This window comes from Anarhichas minor, unplaced genomic scaffold (genome assembly GCF_050575085.1).
Source record: "Anarhichas minor isolate MPS153535 unplaced genomic scaffold, ASM5057508v1 ptg000010l, whole genome shotgun sequence".
Lineage (NCBI taxonomy): Eukaryota > Metazoa > Chordata > Actinopteri > Perciformes > Anarhichadidae > Anarhichas > Anarhichas minor.
The window spans coordinates 17411003-17433563 of record NW_027466456.1 but is presented as its reverse complement, the minus strand read 5'-3'; positions in this window follow the sequence as shown (position 1 = coordinate 17433563).

Here is a 22561-nt window from a genome sequence, read left to right as displayed (position 1 = left end):
AAGCCATTCACCCTGCTCCCCCCCCCCTTGTGGGTGGGAAAAAAGGGGATTTAACTCAGTAAGAGCATGGTGGCCAGTGGTTGTCTGGTAACAGCTGGATTTGCCACCATTGTGCTCTTTGTGTAACCCTGCCTGCAATGTTTCTCGCTTGTCAGAAACCTTTTAAAACACATTTATTTGCCCTGGTTGTTACATTTGTAATGCCTCATTATGCACACATGATTACCAACTATATTTAGCATGCTTTCACATCTAGACTGAATAAACACACACACACACACACTCGCGGGCCTTGACAGCACTGACTCTTGCCCTCCACTGATGAAACCTGTGTCATTAATGACTTAAACACAATGCAAACCCTTCATCAGCCTTCAGTCATGTTTACTCTCATGCAACTCCAGAGACCGCTGTGTTTCTTGATAAGCGATGAAAGCAGCTCGTCTCTCTCCCTCTCCCAGTAGAAGTGGAGCAGATGGAATTATGGCTCACGCAAAGGAAGCTCGCCACTTCGGGGGAATGTAAGCCGGTGGGAGAGCGGCCCCTTGCAGCAGTGTAAATATTGTAAGGTAGCACCACAGCATAGGAGCACAGGTGACTGAATAATTAATAGGAGCTGTGTCTTTGACAGATATACTTTGGAGGCCATTAGCTCTGCTACCTGGCCGGTGAGAGCATATTTGTCAAAAGAAAGTAATGCCGGGCGGTGATTGATTTCCCGAGGCTGCCAGGTTAGAGGCGGCGCGCCTCTGTACATTAATATCATGTGGCATCTATTAGATAGGTGACTTCCTCAACGCGTCTGGCCCGGCTGCCCCGGCAAAGACCAGACTATCAAGATTTAAATTGTCATCATTAATTGCGGGAGCTCGGGGAGTGTCTTGGAACGCCATGTCTGCCTCTCATGCTGTAAGTCAGAGAAACCCAGTCTCCTGCACACAGACGCATACACATATGCACAGGTGTATGCACATGCACACAAACCCATACTTCCCTTAATGTCTGTCTAAAAGTCCTCTGCCATCATAATGTTATTCCTTCATAATGATAATTATGATATATGAGAACTGTCAGGGCCGCACACCGCCATGTCCCTCTTTTTTAAGCGATTAGGCCACCAATGGGCCAGGTCCCTTCTATAAGGTCTAGAGGCGACCCAAAGCTGCACCAATTAGCAAAAAACGAATTGTTTAAAAAAACAAACAAGTGAATGAATAAAATTGCATGTCAATAACCAAAAAAAATGAACAATAACTCTGTTGACCCTGCTGGAATTAGCTTCCTAACAGTGCCCCTGTCGTGCTTTACTGCCAGACAATGGATCAGCAGCCCCCTGACTTTATTGCTGTTGTTACTGATAGTGTTATAAGTAGCTTTGGTGGTGGCAAAGGTAGGATTAGTATTAGTGTACATTATTATCATTGTTAAGATTATATTTAATCATTTATGTTATTTGCTCTTTTATTTATTTGCTTATTTCCTTTTTCCACATAGGTGACACAACACACACACACACACACACCAACATGGCCTCATCCTTCTGGTTCATTCGTTCATCATTTTAACTGTCCTCACTGTTCTCGTCATCCGTTTGTTGTCCTGTAAGTGTATTGTCTTTTGTCTTGCAATACAAATACAAAGTAAATCTTAGTAATGCCTCTGCAGTCATTTTTTAGGAAGCGGATTGCAGCTCCTGTAATGTGATCTACTTTTATCTCACAAAATCTAAACACCTATGCCTTGAAGTGAAAAGTCAATAAAAGCATGTGCGTGCTTTGAAGTGAGGTGCTATTCACAAGATGTGACTGCTGTGGAAAAGCAAATAAAGACAGACACCACATTTCTTGAATGTGTTTTTTTGTTTGTTTTGTTTCAAACACGCTGACCAAAAAGTGAAAAAGAATGAAAGTGCAGTTTCTTTCTCCAGTTTCATTTCTATGCAAAGCAATGAGCTCACATGAAAATGATCCAACATTTGCATAAAAACCAAGAAACCCTTTCACATTTGAATAATTTCTAATTTCTATGCTTTCAGTCATGGTCAATTCGCCATATTGGCCAGTTCTGAAAAGAAATGCTAACGGACATGGCAAATAAAGGAGTTATATCTACCTACTCATATTATTAGTTTTCCCATTTTATAACTCAATAGTTTTTTCTTTGTTCTAATTGTTCCTAAAGCACATTGTTCTGTGCTTTACTTTCTCTTTTTCTCACAGACACTGTGGCAGGAAGGAAAGGTCGGTTATCTCAACGCTACACCTTTAAAGAAATGCAGTCTCAGATGACATGCGAGCTGTTATTGCTTCTCTTAAAGAGTGCAGTCGCAATATCCTGTGGCAGAGCCTCAAGTGCAGGCAGAGACGTCTCTGTGAATATCTTTGCCTTCACTCAGGCTACATCCACACTAATACGTTCTTGTTTTGAAACGGCTCTGTTATATCATAGGACATCTTATAAAGCATTAAATCACTTAATGTCATATTAACTTGGGAGATAATTAGGCGTACATTTACACAGGTTTAAATGTGACTTTAAATCATAAGAGGACAAAGTAACCAACGTGTGGGAATAAAAATGGATTTTTCTTATCGTGACTACATTTTCACCTGAAATTCAACACATTTTAATAATGTGTGTGCAAGTTGGGAAAATAATTGGCATAGGAGCAATCATGAAAAAAAAAATGCAAATTAGGCCAAATTAGTGAGGTGGAAAAGTAATGTATGTCAGATCCCATATGGAAATAAATTTTCCTGAGCAGATCCAATCAGATCATGCAATCCAAACATTTGGCATGCAGTATGGGTAGAAGCGCGCCTGTCAAAATGGATTGTCTGGCTTTTTCGCAGATGGGCAACAAGCGGCGCTGCGTTTGCTGTCAATGTATAGGAGCAGAATAATGAAAGCCAGCCAGCACACATGCATGGTTGTCTGCGTTTCTTCAGAAGAAAGATAAATCTGAATGTTAGTGTACAGGCAGCACATCTTATTTCCATGTGTAAATCCATCTAAAACCGTATCCTCACACGTCTGGACACAAGGGGCCTGGGCTTAAGAAGCTGTACGCTCATCACTGCCAGTCTATGATCCAGCCACAATGAACAAATGAGCAATGTAAACAAGAGGAGCTGGAGTCATGTGGACAGTTAACAAGGGATTCATTACATTCATTTTAGGGCAATAGAAGACTGTAAAGTGATCTCATAATTAACGGTACAATCAGATATTAAGATCCATCATACTGACATGACAAAAAGCGGCAGTGAGAGATTTACATGGAGATGAGATTAAATGTAATGAAGAGTAAAAGGCACAGGCTACTTCAGGTCTTAAAAAACAAATAAAGATATGTTCGTGCTCCTGTTTGAATTTTGAATTCAACACAGATGCAGTCCATTCACGATGCACATAAGTGAAATAAAGTAGGGAGAATGAAAGCATGTAAAACTTAATACAGATTCCTTGATGCCATTGTCAGCACTATAATCTCAACATCTCGAAAATCCAATCTTGAGAATCCCTTTCAGAAAGCAGGTCTAAGCATAAAATGAATATGGGAAGCAGGGCTGCTGTAACAAAATGTTTTTTTTTTGAAGGGTATAGTATCATGGCCCCTTCTGCAAAGGTATGAATTTCATGTCATAAGAAATAAAAGAATGTAGCAGAAAAGAATGAATTGTACATCAGAGCATATCTAACAATGTTTACAATGTAACACATACAATAATACATTCTTAACTGGCTCTTACAAATGGATAACAATCGAATCCATTACATAATACATGCTTCAGATTATAACGTGCTGCAAAATTATCCATTTAGTTGTATATTAATATGCTTTAAAGAGATGTAGCGTGTCGGGGAACGGCAGGAAGGTGGAGATGCTAGAGAGGCTGTCCATCAACCACACAACTCAGCTTCAAGGCTCTGTGTGGGCCACCAGAAACCTGGATGAATTGTCCTCAGCCAAGAGACTGAGTACATACCAGCTGCTGTAAAATGACCTCCGATCTCCCTGTGAAAGAGTAGACAAAACTGTCATCCGCTACCATGAGAATGTTCCTCATAAACACTATTTATTTCTGTAAATATATGTGAATTTATCACTGTAGATTGCTGTTTAAGGGCAGTAGTTTTAGGTATGATCTGATTGTTACTGCAATCTATTCAAGAAGTTCGCTAAACATTCAATTAAATGCCCAAAGCATCAATGACATATTGAGTAAAAAGGGATTATCTACAACACAAAGACACGGACAGATATTTTTCAAAATAAGGTCCCATGAGGGCCGGTGTCCCTTATTTTGAAAAGATATGTACATTAGTCAATGGCAAAAGACAAATATTTATTTGGATCCCATTTGCATTGTGTCATAAATTACACATATTATGTTTGTCAATTTAAAAGATAATTTTGCAAGTTAAAAAGTCCAAGTTTGTCAGAATCATTTAGTTTTGTGTGAAAACGCTCAGTGTCTTTTATCCAGCAACTCTTTTTATCAGCCAGAAAGCAAAAGAGCGAGCAAGACCCGTTGTTCGTGTGAGTGCAGTACAAAACACACACACAGGCATTGTAGCTTCAGCGAGAAATGGCAATTATGAGACTTTTGGGTGTGTTCCTAATTACATGTTTTTACAGTGTTACATGTCAACAGTTTTACAACAAAAAGTGACTTTGTTGATTTATTTTTTTAATTGACTCACACCATATGTGTAATTCATTGAGCAACACAAACAGGATCAAAAAGTCATTTAAGTTTTATAACTTTTTGATATTGACAACAATACATTTCTTTTCTGAAATAAGGTCCCATGGTGGTCCACCCGAAGGGGTTTGGACTTTGCCTAAAAATTAGATTTTACATGAATTGCCACCCATGGGTTCCTTTCAGCTCCAGGAAAAGTCTGACCTACAGCACCAGACAGCAGACATATAAGAGATCAATCCGTGGGTTTTCTAGTGAGGTCATCTCCAAATACTGCAATTTTGCTTATATGTTTGTATTGGCAAATGGTTCAGCTGACAGAGCGGGGCTGGTTTGGAGAGATAGCCTCTATATATCTTCAGGGACTGTGGAGATGGAAGCACTGTGCACCTGTATATTTCTGATAATGTAAGCACTGTTGATACTGGACATGGCTCAAACAATGCTCTAGCCTTTTTGATTACACAATTTATTTCCTTTAACGGTGACAAAAAACAACCATTTCTATAATGTAGTATGTGCGAGTAAAAAAGTTGAAATTGCAGTTCTTAAAAGGTTTTCTGGTGGAAGAAAGAACGCTGCGTCAAATGGCATATTATACAGGTGAACATAATGAGTTCACCCAATTCACAAAAAAGAAACCTTAGTGGTATCGATCCATGAAGATAGCTTTGATTTTATGTGCTGAGCGAACTCTAAGTTGCTCAAGACAAACCACAGACCTCACTGTCAACAGATTTACTGGACCATTCAGGCTTGACATCAAACTGGGATGTTTTACTTGCTCCCAATCTTACTTGTCAAAATGCAAAGTATAGGGCTATTAAAAAGTAGATAAAATCAACAAGGACGGTTATTATAATGTATTTACGTAAAAAAACATCCACTTAATATGCTCTCCTCAAAGCCAAAAGACTTCATTGACCGAAACAGTAGTTTTATTGGAAAACTGATTTCATTCAAATTCGTCAGGAACAAAACAAAACTCATTGACTCTGTCTTGGTTAGTCTTTCCACTGATCTAACAATCACCAACTCTGTTTGCTTTCTACAATGAATCATAATGTAACTCAATACAAATACTTCAATACCTGAAATAATTAAATACCTGAAAAAGAAAAAGTGACGTAATTGTATATAGACTCTTCTTCATTTAAGTTCATCAGTAGTATAACTACAAGTGATGTTGTGTGCCGTGCCGAGGCTTCGGAGCATGTGTCGAGAAATTCTCCAAGTTTTCTGCGATGCGCGTATCAACGCTTGAATCGTTTTACACCAATGACGTCATTAATGACGCTCGGAGCCTCGCTGCCTGTCCATACTATGCAACTGGTCCAGGAAGTGGTTAAAATTTTGGTGCGAGATTTTTCCAGTAATATAAACCTCATGGAATCCTCTAAAAATGTGTGGTTGTGGTAGAGGTTTGGTTTGATGTTTTTGATAGGAAGAGAAGGATTGCCCCTGTATGGGACTACCTTTTTCTCCCAATAAGGAAGGCTGCATATATAGTAACATTATGATGAATGCGTTTAAAAAAACATTTTAAATTTAAATTAATTACTCTATTTTTAAATATGTTTTCTTTTATTCAAAGGTGAAGTGTGTATTGTGCTCAAGGAATTGGGTTACATTAATAACACTTCGTCCATGTTAAGGTATTACCGTGCCTTGCATGAGAACATGGAGGGATACGGAGGTTATACACAGCCAAGGAGGGTCATACAAAATATTACAATGATATACTGTTACTATTTTATTTTGTTGACCTTTGCAAGTCATGCAAATGAAAGAAAAGTAACAGACTCTGTATTTAAATAGCTTCTCGTATTTCACGGTGACCAGAGCTGGATGAAGCCTTGGTCACTATGATAGTAAATTGACACCCAGCCATACAGTGTTGTGGAGGATTTGGGATTCAGGGAGACTTTGTGTTCAAATTAGACCCTACCTATGTTCTCCCCACAAGGCAGGTATGTCTGGGTGCATGGATAAAGTGCATTTGATAATCAAGCACAGTTTGCTTTTTAACTTTAGGCTTTAAAGGTCGTGGTGGAGGCCGAATATATCAAAGCGTAGGAGAAGGCGAAAGCTGAAGTGCAGAAGGTGGCTTCAGTGAGCCTTACCTCTGACATGTGGACATCCATCAACATGGATGCCTACCTGGCAGTAGCCTGCCTCTTTATGGACAACAACACCTTACAATCTTATTAAGAGTACTACAATGTCCCCAGGCACACACCGCTGAACATTTAGCAAGTGTGAGAGTCTCCCTCATGGAGGAATTGGTAATAACTAAAAAAAGGTTAGAAGCCTGGTTACAGGTGGCGCTACAAACATGATTGCCAGTGGCAAGGAACTGAACTTCGTCACACAAATTGCGCACACACTGAACCTGGTTGTGAAGAAGGCTTTTGACTTGAGCCCTGTGCTCTCTGACATCAAGATCAAGGCGATAAGGCTGTGGTCACACCTGGCACTGAGTGAGCAGTAGGCTTTTATGCACAACAATGCCATCAAATTAAGGATCAAACCCTTGTTGGGATCTGGCCCTAGTCTAGAAGCACCCATGCTCCTTCCTGTCATACAACGTCTGATGGAAAACTCCAAGATGAATGACTACACCTCCCAGCACAGCAGAAACCTGATGCTGGTCCCTCATTGGCCAAGAAAGGGCCCCCCACTGGTTGTGCCACCTGGTTTATAAGCCTGAGCACAGCTAGAATTCTTTCTCTTCCGTCCAGACACCGCTGGTGTAAGGAGATCCACAAGGCTCTCTTCACCCCGGACACGCGCTGGTGTCAGGAGGTCCACAAGGCCTCTTCACTCCGGACTCGTCCAGGGGACAAGAAGATCCACGAGGAACCGCGGCCTCATCAAATCCTATCAGGTCACATGCAACATTCGCTGGTCGAACAGACTGTTTTATTTTGAGTTTTGGATCCTGTAGTGCGAGAACGGATAACTCCTATGCCCCGTTCTCCCACCCTTTTTGTGTACACACCGCCGGCAGAAGGTAACAATCGTTCCTCGCCGAAGATTTCCGGGAAGGACGACCCAAACCTCGTCCCTCAGCCGAAGTTAAAAAGCCCCTCTCTGCAGCGAGGAGGCCGAGTCTGCGCCAGCCAGCCCCGAGGCCGCGCCACCGAGAGCCAGCGGCTACTCGAGGACCGAGTGATCCCCACCACGGGAAACGTACCCCACCGAACAAAGCTTCTACAAGTAAGAGTTACTGGTATCTGGGCCTAGCTTAGCTTAGCATTAGCTTAATTTAGCCTATTCGTTATGTCGTTATTCCTGCATCTTGTTACGTTAAGTTACTGTCGTGTTATAACGTGTTATTGCGCAAGCATCGCGGACCACGGAGTCCCGTTATATTGTGTATTTCCTGCTGTAACTGTTTGCATCAGATCCGTCGCTGCTAGTGGATGTGGAGGTTGTGATTTTATCACTTCAAAGCCCAAAACTACGGTGGCGGAGCCTCGTCTCGCCGACCGAGTTTCGGGGTGATAAGAGAGCAATACTCGCATCTCACCACAGTGATAAAGATGTGTTTTGTTTTGGGGATTATTTTGTTTTGTTTGGTTTTATTCTCTCTTCTTTAAATCGGCTCTGTGAGTGAGATCTAGAACCGCAACTATCACCGTACAAGCGTGACCGGTCGGTTCAGAATCCGACCGCAGAGTTTACGAGTGATCAGCTGTTCCTCACATTCTCACTGCAGCGCCGAGCACCGCGCTCAGAGCTCCTCTCTTTGTCTCTCTCTCTCTCTCTCTCTCTCCCTCTCTTCCTACTAACCCGCATACACATAGTTAGATTCACTGATTTTGGGTGAACCTCTCAGACACGTGGTCGCGTAATCTATTGTCCCAACCCACATTGTGCGCCGTCCCACGTGGTTACACGTAGCCACCTCTCAGCTATCTTGTCGCGGGTCAATAGACTCCGCCATCTTTGCTTGTAGGCTCACACGCCCCTTTTTAGGTTACGTACCATCACTGTTTGAGTAGGCCCCCCCCCCCTTTGTTTCCACACACACACTCACACATGTACATATATCTATATACATATCCTTACCCCACTTTATTCATTTGACTTTAGGTATTAGATACATAATTGTATGATAGTGTTTGTTGATTTTGATAGTACTTGATTTGATCATTTATTATTTTGATTTAATAAACTGTTATATTTTAAAGAGCAGTCGTCTGTGATTACTTGTGCATATGTGTGTAATAATAACTGGATGTAGTGGCCTGTGCTCGAACTTAAACCTTCACTTTCACTCTGAATGTGTAATAGTAATCAGACTATTGACATTATGAGTGAACGCTAATTATGAGACTTAGTTTTATTGTTTGGTTATTGGTCCCTGTTCGCAGGGTGGTGCCCCGTTATTATTAATAATCATTAATAATTGTTACTGACATTAATAATTCTATTGATGTCAAGAATTTAGTTTCTTAGATGCTGATAACCCAAACACGCTCCTCTACGTTCCCAACACCCTTATGGGGTGTGGTTATGGGGCTTAGCATTATTGAAAATCAGCATAGTTAAAAAAAGGCTGCGTCTGCCATAAGTAATCACTAATTTAATGCACCAGCCAGCGAGCATGCCTAGTGACCCAAATCAGGTGCATGGTGGATCTGGCTAAAATGCTCATGGACTGACGCTGAGGATCTTTTACCATCAGTGACGTTTGGAGGCCTTTCTGCTGTTTGTGACAGTAATCCCTGATGTGACAGTAATCCCGGATTTGACTGCAGAGAAATGCGTGTTCGTGGCTGCAGCCACTGTTGAGTTTATATGTTTGTATTTTTTATACATCTTTGTGTTGTCCGCTTTGGTGATGTTTTATTTTTTTTTAAATATGTTTTTAATATTTCTATTAGAAGTGTCAGGTTATTTAATTTTGTGGTTTATTAATGCTATTTGCAGGTCGGCATGATCCACGGGTATATGTGTCAATGCAAGATCTGTCAAATATCATAGTGGCTTGCTGTGTGCCGGCCTGGTTTGCCACATATAGTTTCCAGTAGATCTGAAATGAAAGCTGGATGACTTAATTTTGCAAGGAACAGGCAAAGCATCTCACCATTGTGTGGTTGACTGTATGGTGAATTGATGTACATGAACAAAGCGGGGATCTTGTTGTTCCAATTGAAGGACATCTTGTCTTGGTGGGGAAAATAATGTCATGTTCGATTGCTTCAAAGATGACTGTGTTCGTTTTCTTGCTCCAGATGGTTTTTTGAGGTGGTTTGCTCTGTAAATTGTAAAAAAAAAAAAAAAAGTTTGTTTGAAGGATGTACAGACTGCTCTGGTCCAATCCAGGATGCATGATTACTCATACTCTTAGCATGTGGCCACCAAATCATACGTTATGAATTCATATCACAACAACAGTACTTTGTTCATGATATATTGGCTGGAACGCCATCTTTCCTTCCCTTCTTTAATGGAAAGATGATACAGCCTTGATTGAATTTGTGCTCCATTATTACTGTCAAAGCAGCATGAGGAAACTCTGCGCTTTGGTTAGCCCAGTTGGAAACAGGAACTATCAGTTTAAATTTGAATAATTTAAGTTTCAAATGAAGTACCTCACCCACACATTTTATTGTCAGTAAACTTCACATCCCTCTGATGTAAATATACACTCTAAACAATTTCACCGTAAAATAACGGCAACTTACTGTCAGCAGGGACGCCAGTAATTTACTGTTTTGGTGAAGCTACCTCAATTTACTTTTACGGTATCTTACCGTATACTGGTGTCACGGGGCATGATGAGGACTCAGACGCAGACAGTCAGGTGTAGTGCAAAAAAGGTTTTTAATGAACCAAAAACAGGGAATCCAGGGACAAGACAAAAGACGAGGGGGAAAATCCGGCAGGAAAAGGCAGAACAGGCAGACTGGAAAACCGGGAACAGGACGAGCAAAACGGGCGGGTTGGACGGGAAACAAACACAATGATCTGGCAGTGAGTGAGTGAAAGACAGGGATTTAAATAGTGACTAGGCAGAGTGAACAGGTGAGACTAAATGAGCTGATGAGGTGAGTGTGACTGGCAGGTGCACTGAATGAACTGATTAGGTGAGTGAGGAGCTACAGAAAGAAACAAGACACAGAACACACAGGGCAAAGCCTGATCGTGACAACTGGATTACATTATGTGATAGTAGGATAACTGGGTTTTACGGGGATTTTACGGTGTATGACAGAATGTTACTGTTTATTTACAAAGGGTAATACAACCCAATACTTTTGCATTTAATTCCCAACAAATAAAAGAACAACAGACATTCAATACATAATTGTTGCAGTTTAATACATGTTCTCAAGACAAATAATAAAGGGGCATTTGTATTACATCACAAAACTCACAATGTACTGCATGTTTAGAAGAAAACAAATAAAATCATAAAATCTTTAATGATCGGCTTGACTGAACTCATGAGGATAACCTCAGACCAGTAGCGCCGAGATCGAAAAGTGGCCGATGGTATGCTACTGTTGTTCAGTGGTAGGTACCCATCCCTAGAGTGGTATGCTACTGTTGTTCAGTGGTAGGTACCCATCCCTAGAGTGGTATGCTACTGTTGTTCAGTGGTAGGTACCCATCCCTAGAGTGGTATGCTACTGTTGTTCAGTGGTAGGTACCCATCCCTAGAGTGGTATGCTACTGTTGTTCAGTGGTAGGTACCTATCCCTAGAGTGGTATACTACTGTTGTTCAGTGGTAGGTACCTATCCCTGGAGTGGTATGCTACTGTTGTTCAGTGGTAGGTACCCATCCCTGGAGTGGTATGCTACTGTTGTTCAGTGGTAGGTACCCATCCCTGGAGTGGTATGCTACTGTTGTTCAGTGGTAGGTACCCATCCCTGGAGTGGTATGCTACAATTCACGTTTTATTCATTTATTTATTTTTCAATTTTTACCACCTATTATTTACTTTAGGAAATTTAGTGTTAGAGCCAAAAAATGAGATTTGAGATTTAAGCCAGTTTTGCTCATTGTAGCTCAGGCTGACTCATGAGGTGAGCCGGTGGAAAATGTGTCTTTTATGTATGTGGGCTGCTTCTTTCTTTGTGCACACAAGCGCAGATGTGTGTGCCATATCTGTTGTGTGCGTGTGTGTGTGTGTGTGTTAGCGTGCAGGAGGATGCTCAAACATGGAAACTGTATGTTCTCATGTGGGTCTCTCCGTCAATGTGTTCTTTTCAGGTTTTTTGTGCACATGCTTGTGCGAGTGTTAGAGTGAGTTTACCTGTGTTTTCCCTCCCTCCTGAGCAACACATCATGTGTGTTTGAAAAACGACGGCCGCTGTGGGCATGTTGGCGGTGTGATGGGTAAAACGCAGAGGTCAGCTATCACTTTGAAACATGCTGGTCCTTATCTCTGTCATGAGGCCTAATAGAGTAATGAATCAACATAAAGCCTGGGTCTCTCCTGAATGGACCACTGCCTCCTCCACCAACACTTGCGCTTTAATTCGACTATACGTACTGCCTCTGTAAGCATCTTTTGCCTTCCACTGATGTTTATGGGCGGTTATCAAAAGTGCCAGAATTGTGACTTGTGTCAGGGGTGTATTCACACATGAGCAGCCCTACTGGCTCACCGTAGACTCAGCCACGATGAAATAACCCTGTCCACCCACGGACAAATAGAATGGAGGGTCTTTTCGAAGGGAGGCTAATAGGGCACAAATTGGAAAGCCTCATATTTGTGATCACCTTATGATCTAGTCACTCGACTAGTGCCAAATCACTGACTACATTTATTAAGAGCTTTTATGAGTTATCATAGAGAAAGGGGGGAAACGCATTTGTCATAGCATGAGGAAACTTTTTTTAAATGAGCTGCCAAGTATCTGCAAAGGATTGATGAAGTTTGGTTGATACTTTCTATTGGCATGAAGAAAAATACTTTTCTGGAAATATTGGGTGTTCAAAGCTTCATGTTGTTTACCGTGTAGTGCAAAGGAAATTTTTCTTTCAGTGACTGATCTAGTGAATGTGTCTGATAGTATCATTCTTTCACCCATTTGTTACATTGTTGACTCAATGTAGGCGACACCATTTCAATCAATTCATTATTGAGACTCCAGCCTCGAATATTAACAAAGCATCTAAAGCTTTATGGAAAACAACTCTGCAAGCCGATTGCATAATCCAGTGTTGTTCATTTTTAAAAACAGCTTGTTCTACCAATATTACATAAGACATCACGCCGAAGATGAAGAGACTTTTTCACTTAAATGTTGCAGTACTGGCACATCACAGTCAGCAGGGCAGTTTTTTTTTAGCATTTGACCTTTTCGCCATCCTTTCAATTTGGTTATTTATCTATTTTACATACATAGTGTATGTACAACAGGTGGTCCAGGTAGGCGTATAATTAGGCAAAAGTGTTATTCTGCCCCATGCAAAGCAGAGGGAGGCAAATTTGAATATTTTTCTATGAATTGATTAAAATGTTCACAATAAAATAGGCCCTCCTGGGCTGGCTGCCTGCACATACCAAGGCAGTTGCTTTGGAATGCACACTAGCAGCTAGCATATTTATTTTTCATCACAGGCTAGATTGATTTTATTACCTGGGTATTTATTTAAATTATTTGTATGTTGCCATGTATTGTACAACCACTGAAAAATAGTCCAGCGGCAGTAGGTTGACTTTAATAACTGCTTATGTTACACACTGAATGATGACAATTTCCATTTAGTTTTCCAGATGAATTTATTATGCTGTGAATACAACAACAAGACGTTTGCTGCGCTTTTGACTGTCCTTCCTTACGGCTGGTCTAACTTGCTTATCTTAGACATAAAGATTACATGAATTGTGAACACACAACCTGAAAATATACAGCCGAACAAACTACTGCTTACATTTACCACGGTACACACCATTCATCTGTGTATAATCTTGCATGGAACAATTCAATTATCAGGCCATTCCTTCATTTGCTGCGATCTCAACTGTCCATATTTACGGCTGATTTATTTTTCCTTGAGAGCCAATGAGGAAGTGCCTTATTACTAGCATTCTCTCTACTGGCCAGCAGGGGGCAACTTCTCTGGTTGCAAAAATAATTCTGATTGTATGATCTATGAGAAAATTACCCTACTTCTCACTTGATATACTATTTCAGTACTTCAATATTTTGACCATGAGTTTATGGTCTCAATTGCCAGTTTCAAGTCGTCTTCAATACAGCATGACGTTCATTTAGAGTAAGACAGACAATAAAGCAGGGTATGCTTTAGGGCGGAGCTACCTTGTGATTGACAGGTACCAGACCATACCTACAGCTTCCAGAGCCATGTACGGCGTCTCAAAGTCACTCCTCTACAGTCAAAATGGTCAAGATGGCGAATACTGGCTAATACTAGTATTATCCAAGCATTGCAGGCATATAGCAAGATTGACTAATTGGGTATGAGCTTAGCAAATAGTCAATAATTAAGAGTACATGTAAGCAGTGCATGCAATTCTCAATTATAAAAGGTGTATTATCGTGAATTGATTTTTTATCTTCATAAAAAACATGTATAAGACCAGCCACCCCTAACCCTGCATACAGGCATTCCTCTCAATCACCCCATGAAATGTGATTAATAGGATGTATTAAACTAATGCCCAACGGGAAACACAATATTGCATTACGTTGAGGAAAATAGAAAAGTAGCTGCTCAAGTTTGAAGTGAACTATTGCAAAATCGGTCAGTTGTCACCAATATCAATATCAAATATTTTAATTGAATGTGTATTATGCTACATTATCAAGAGTGAAAATATAAGGTACAACCAGCATTATGATGTAATTTCCGTTGGACAAGTTCATAAATGATGGTAATCGATCATTCATTTCTGTCAGATCATGTATTTTAGAACTATTTAGGTGGACTTGGTGTGTTTCTTTGGTACACTCGGTTTTGTTATCAGCCGAAATGAACAACGTGCGCCCACAGAAATACATGAAATGACCACAACCTAGCCGTTACCTGGTGGTGGTACGTAATGTGTAAAATTAACAATTTACAATAAGGTTTAGGCAACAAAACCACTTATAGGTTTAGAAAAAACATCATAATGGGTCTTAAAATAAGTTAACTAAGTAAAAGATGTAAACAGGTCACAAATGTAATTTCACAATAACTCAACAATAACATGGGACACGCACTCCGGTCTGCTGGTTGAAAATATGTTTGATGACTCATCTATCTCCCCTCTCACCCACCATAAGTAGTCTTTCCCACTGTTTATACTACCTCACTGGCTCTGAGCGTTGCATATTTACGTGGATGCGTTTAATTCGTATGTCCACAAGGACAACATATCCAAATGACTCTTCATTGGCATTGCTTGCGTGGTGCCAACACGTAAATGTAACACATTATGAGCCACAAAAACGCGGTGCACTGTTCATGGTCATTTTCAATATTTCTGTGAGATCAGGCTGTATGAACCAGACCAAACAGGCAAATGCACCAGTTTGTTTAAGTCTCCTATAATGTTTTTTATTCCTTAAGTACTGCCTCCATATATTAAGCAGACACCTGATCACTGATATTGGCCGTACACCATCTGCCTTTTTTCAAACATGTGCTAAGCAAGTCCTTTCTCACTCAGTCTACTGGACGATGCTTTTATGATACTTGGCTTGTATCAGAAAGTACACCTCGGCACAAATTAGCCAGGTTACCAGCCTTCAAAGAGAATACATTAATCAATTTCCATTGGCTTTGAAATGCAGGTTCTCTTTTTGAAATCTGTGGGGGCTCATAGACTGAATTTCTTTCGTCCTCAAAGAGACATGCATAATCCCTCTCTCTTTGTTCCTTTTCTTTCATTTTCAGTCCCTTTCTCTTTCTTAGATTTTAGTGCCATTGAACAACAGTCAGCATTTCTATTGAGTCTTGCACTGTAAAAGGTCATGTTCATAATATCAGAGCAAAATCATTCCACTGATTATTGCATTAATCAAACAAATGTTCACATTTGGAGATTGGAGATGAATTGCACAAAATGGCCACCGTATAACTGGGGCTGAGTTGAATTTAATCACCAAATGATTAATACAAAACAAACTGACATTTTCAGTCTGTTGAGCCGCTCTCATCAATATTTCTACATGAATAATGGATCAAAAAGCTATATGTGAACAGTGTCGTGAAATAAACCACAGAGACCAACTGATTCTGCAGCTCCTCTCAAGTCTCTAAAGTGTTTCAGCACATTGAAGTCGCTTTCTTTCAACGGCCCAGAACTTTACAGTTCTGGTTCATGCAGTATTCTGATGATTGATGTCCCAGCATCATTTTGTTGTTACTTTTTGGCTGTGAGCTGTTGAGAGTCCTTAACGTACAGTTGACGTGTACAGCGACGCCGCTTAGTCGAGCCCGTCAATGCCTCTTGAAAGGACAACGTAATGCTTTTCGTTTGATAGTTGTGTTTTGCCTCTCTGTCTAACTCAGAAGAAGCATGTAGCTTGGCATGCACATGTGTTGGCTTTTCTCTGTGGAGCAGACACGTATAAATCCTTTTACACGCAATCCTGCCAAACTACCCTGTAGGGAGGCTTTGCATTTGAAATGTACAATTAGTTATCCCTGTTTGGTTTGAATGCAACATTTCTGAACATCAAGCCTGGGGGCAACGCATGGAGAATGGCGGCAGCGACCCCATAAATCGCACCTCCCTGTTGTTTATTCTCTGTCTTGGTCCTTGTCTTGCTCTTTTATTTTTGCTTACTCCCCCCCTTTTTTCTTTTCTTTCTTTCTTGTTTTATTCTGGTTTCATCCTGAGATGAACTGAAAAGTGTGAGTCGTCACCTGGAGGGAGGGGGGTGGGGGGTGCGTCTGCAGATGTGTCTTTATTCACCCCAGTATGTGTTTTGGCAGGAGCATGAGCATGCTCCCTGAGCTTCATGGTCAGGGTTGAGGAAGTAGATGGGATAAACAGAGGTACCTCATCTAATCAGCAGGGCCAGCGGCGCGCTGTAAAGCCAGCTGTTGGCCAGCAGCGGGTGCGCGAAAAAATCAGCTTGTACTACCTGCCTCTTGCACTGACCCCTAGCTTGCCCCCCTCACTGTGCCTAATCACATAGAATAGACATTAATAATAGACATTAATACAGACAGAGCTGACTCACAACAAGGCTGTTGAGGGAGGCTGGCTAGCTTGTCTTCAGAACTCCCCATGAAGTATTAAAATCTAGTTCAATATGCAAAATTCTTGTGGTCTTTTTTTTTTTTGTGTTTCATTTTCTTCATCCTCCTACAAGGCTTGAGGATTTTGGAACAGTTTAATAGCAAGAAGGGCTGCGTGGAAATTCCAGAGGGAATAATGTTTGATAACATGTTTTCTTCCAATAGCCAGTCTTTTCTATCAAGGCCAAAAGAGGCCCGATGAGGTCAGGCGAAGCCACCTACACATCTCTGACAAGCACACATTTGAAAAAAAATAGTTTGAATGGACTTGAGTTTTCTTCCGCCTACCACTACACCAAATTACATTTTCAAATCTAACACTTTGAAGTTTCTTTAGATACTAATTATTTACTTTTCCAAATATTTATCACTCGCTTTTTGAAAACCACATGAAAGACTCTTCACATCGGCAAAAATTAAGATCCACGGCAAATCACTTACTTAAAAAGAAAACGTTTAAGTCCGGCACAGTGCTCACTCCACATTACAACATATCGGGGCTACATTACAGCAAACTTCACAGAGAACAATGAGAGCGAAACAGCCTCATAATCTGTTTTAACCGAATATTCTGTGGTCTAGCTCAGCTAAAAACACAAAAACTGACAATATGTTCGCAAATTAGCACGTCGCTCACCACTAAGTTTTCTTTTTACCGGTACGGACAACAATATCTTCACTTCACCTGTCTGTCCTCTGCTCCCCTCGTGTGTGTGTGTGTGTGTGTGTGTGTGTGTGTGTGTGTGTGTGTGTGTGTGTGGAGAGGCTTAGCCTACCACTCGGTGAAACACGAGAGCAGAGAATATTATTGATCCGGTAAAATGACACCCCGCTGCAGCAGAATTAATATAGGTGAAACACTGGGCACAAATGCATGACCTCTCTTTGACAAAAAAAAAGAGCTTCTGTGTAAAATGTGTCGAGGTAAATTGGTTCGAAGTGAAAAAAAACCCGGATTTTGCTCTCGTGGCCGTTTTGCATGCACTTTTGAGACCGTCCTTTACTTTAACTCATCTGGTGTCAATGCTGACAGATGTAACAATAACACCTGTGCAACATTGATCAATCTTTGTAATAAGACAAATATTACTGTGTAGATGTACTGTTCATGTCAGAATTAATGAGTTCATATTTGTAACATCTCTATGTTGTAGAGCGACTGTCTGAATGGCACAGACTAAACCGCATTGTGCAAGTTTGTCATGATTCGTCTGACAATAAGCGCTCCGTCTTCCTGAGAGCTTGTGATGTCCAACCTCAAGTGGGTATGAAGTTTTTATTTTATTTTTTGTTATCAGCTCACTGATGGAAACTACAGTGCTATTGTTTTGTGCCTCATTTTCGACACCACTGACACACACACACACACACATACAAGAAGAAAGAACCACTCATGCTTAACTTGATCGACTCCATGCTTTCTGCTCACATTTCCTCAAGGATACTTAGCGTATTCATGGCCTCTTATCCCCACGGAAAAACACATCAGGAGGGAAATGAAGCTGACTGAGGTGGGAAAGGTATTTCCCTTATTTCTTATCAACAGTCGACAATGGGCAGAGTCAATGAACAAATCCTAAACTGCTTCAATATGAGCAGCAGTGGAGCTCTTCAGCTCAGATTCCAGTGTGTCTGACTGACTGAGCAGCAGATATTAAACATTGAATCTTTCCAAAGAACTGCAGGGTTTTGAAATTTGATACAGCTGATGAAAGCTGTGCTGAAAAAAATGGGGGGGGGGGGGGGTGTCAAATGTTTCAAATCGACGGGCTGAATTTTTTTTCCTATCAGGTCACCGAAGCATTTCCATGGCAATCAGAGAAGCCGGCCTTGAACTGAAATCAAAGAGGATCACACAGCCTTGCCGAGAGCAGAACTTTGAAATACATTTCATAACGTTAATATCCATTTCTAAGATAATCTTCTTGACAAAGTAGAACTTACATTTAACCTATAGGATGATTCCATGGGGTAAATACCATTCCTTTCATATACATTGCTTGAAAATTTGGCAGGTGGGGTGGGGGTGGGGGGGGGGGGGCAAAGGGTGTTAGTGAGAGAAATGCTGTATAATTGGTCTGAAGTTGAAAGAAAGCGAGTCCAGAAGCAAACACCTACGTCATTTTAATGAATCGGGACGTGATGAAAGGCATGCGCATATTTTCAAAGACGTACATGCTTTAATTGGAGTTTTCAGAAGCAGCTTTCATCTCCTCCTCTCTGTATTCGTGTTCTTTCATTATGGTGGCGTAATGATATCCCACAAGGTGTGTGGTGTTGACAGTGATCCTATGAACCCGTATGATATCAAATATTATATTAAAAAAGTGAGTTGAGTAAAGAGGTTTTGGACTTTATTTCTTCATTCTGTGTATCCAGCAGAAGGGGAGGAATGAAGTCAAAGTTATCCTTTGAACGTCACTGCTGATGTGGGTGTGCAAACGTTGCCTGTATGCATGTACGAGAAAAAAGCAGTGCCAATAAGCTCCTACAATTTCTGTCAAAAAATAGTTCTCTGAAAAACACGTCATGTGGCCTCAATTATTGTCTTCTTAAGCAACTGTTCAATAGCTGCCATTTCTTCATCCATTCTAATGCCACAGCCGATAAAGGTGCACAATGTGGAGCTGCAGTAATGGCAGAAAATGATTCATTTTTTCACCAAGCTCCATCGAAAAGAGCTTGGGGAAAACATTCAGCAGCTGCTTGTGAAGTGGGATTCCTGTAATGTCACAGTTCAAAATAAATGAAATTGGTCATGCTAAAATCGTCTTTAAACACTAATCTGTGTGTTGCTGTAAAATGTGCTCTAATTCTACCAAGAGGCATTAGTTTGCAATTAGTGCAGCTTGTTCGAGTGAGTGGAAGAGGTTTTGACTGCACAGCAGAACTGAGCAATTTTTTAACATTTTGTCGGCCAATGAAGAACTTAGTTTTCTTTTTAAATTCCTTCGTTCCTAAAAACCTCCTTTAGTTGAGGGAGATTGATTCTTCCTCATATCCAGAAGGTGGGAGCTGTTCCAGCCTTGAATATGTAAAGGCTTTCTGGGGTTGCATTAGCATGTGACACAATAACATGCACCCACATGTATGTAGACAGGGTATAATCAATTTGAATCTTAATTACGAAACAGATGTTATTTAAATCTTACAGATTTTAATTTAATGCTGGTGATAAGCTATAAGATGTGTAATGCTCGTAAATGAGAAGAAAACCTGTTAATTAGTTAGCTTTAGATGTTTTGGTTGGTGTGTTCTTCAACTTAGTTATTTAGTTCTTTCCCCCTGATAGAGTATTTATGCTAAGCTAGGCTAATCATCTTCTGTCTCTACCTCCAAACTTAATGGACAGATATGAGATATCAATCTTCTCACCAAGCTCTTGGCAAAAGAGCAAATAAGCGTATTTCCCAGAAAGTCAAACTATTCATTTAAAATGTATGAAGAATTATGGAAATGAATATGACAAGAATAACAACTCACCGTACATTAACACCACTGCATAACTTATTCCATTTATCTTACTAATTATATGATTTGAAATGACAACTATTTTCTTCAGATAAGAAAACATGCATCCATACAATGATATCTACAGATAGTTTTCGGCATTTCACTGCTCGGTCTGTGCAGTCAGGATGAAAGGCACGTACTCTCGGCGGGTGCAGGCTGAGGTCGCCTTTGCTAGCGCTGCACATTCTCGCCACCTCACCCCATTTGTTTCTGACAGATTGACACGAGGGTGTGTATGTGTGTCAAGCTGTGCCAGGGGGCTGAGGCGGAGGTGTTGATCAGTGAAATGAAGCTCTGTGACTCATCTCTGACTACAACTAGCTTCGCTTAGCAGCTTTCAGTGACTCTGCCCTGACATCCAGAGAGAGATATCATCAGGGGTGACTCTTCATCTAATCCTCAGCACTGCCAGGTTAGCAGTGCTGAGGGTTATATGCGTATACAGTACATGATATATGCTGTACATGCTGATTTTCAATGCAGAAGGAAAATTCCACTTCTTTTTTATTTATTAATCCTACACTATTGTTTAATGTTTTTTATGAACCTAAATGTCACTGTAGTTATCTCCGCCAGGGGGATTATGCGATCGCTCGCATGTGTGCATCCGTGAGCAAGCGTGCACCTCTGTGTCTGTCCACGGCTTATTGTGCATTCGAAATCTGCAAACTGTAAAATATTTTTGGTGACCAGTTATGCTCAAGGACCTCTCGTGGTTGCGGTGACTCACACTTTCTCAAAACACCTTTTATTGCCTGTTTTATACTGGCATTGACTGCCTTCTGACTATGGAAAATTATGCATTTCAACATGATCGCACAGAAATACGTGAAACGCCCATGACCACTTAAAGGCACACTCATTAATTTAACACATTATGTGCCACTAACGTACTAACGCAATGCACTGTTAAGGATTCGTTGTCATTTCATGTATTTCTGTGAGATCAGGCTGGCCATTTGGCATCTCGCACTTCATTCCCCCAAGCCTGATTATGACATAACTCAAATAAAAATTGGTGTGTAAATAAGGTCAATCATATTGTGAGCAGTGTGTTAATATCAAATAATAACTCTCTGAAACGTGTTCACCACAGAACAGCTTATCCACCACTATGAACACCTAGTGTTTTATTTGGGAATGCTTCATGTAACTAACGCTCCCTCATTTATCGTTAGGAAACATGAATTAGTCTAAAGCTCCACGTAGCCCCTCCCCACCGCAAGATAATGATATAAAACCTGACTGTTATAATGGAGGTTTGATTTTTAAGGTACAATTATGCTATAGCTCCATGCTGAGCTAAGTGCAAATTAATTCTTCACAACTCTATTAGTCAGTGTGTGACTGTGCCTCCTGCCAGGCAGACTGCATTGTTAAAGTCAGTTTGGCTACTGTGGCTCAGCAATATGAAGACGTGTCGGCCCTGCGATGTGATTTCAAAGTGGATTCAAAGTCATTAAAGTTGTGTTGATTCATGTAAACATTTTGCACACTTGCAAATCCTTTGCAAATCATTGTGGCCTTTTTATTTCGTTGCTGAATATCATATCAGACATAATGTAACTTTTAGGTATAGCATTTCTAATTCACTTTCTTTCTGTTGAATCCACTTTATCTTATTACATTGCTTGGAAATTGTTTCTGTAATTCAGTGGCAAACGTGTATTTTCTGCTTTATTATCACATTCAAATAGTTAGCTGAAGTTATAAACAATATAATTGAGAGGAGTACTGGAGGAGTTTCAGGAGCTGATTAAGCCGTGAGCCTTGGCATAGTTTGTTCTCGTGGCGTAGTGTTGCTCTGAGTTGTTGATTCTCTGTTTCTGCTTTCTGCTATGATTTTTGTTCCTGACAAATGTACCAATTTGCATATAAAAACTACTAAATAAAACATTTTACCTTCAAAAGGTATGCTACCAGTGATGAACACTGAACACAAAACGTATTTTAATTAGATAACTATTCATTATTAACTATTTAGATTTTATTCATATTGAAGAACAAAAGTAAAAATTCTAGTCAATGTTGATTTATTTGTCACATAACTTGCGTAGTGAAGTCACTTCCGTCGTTGTTTTAACCCAACGATGATCTTTCCTGAACCTAACTGAG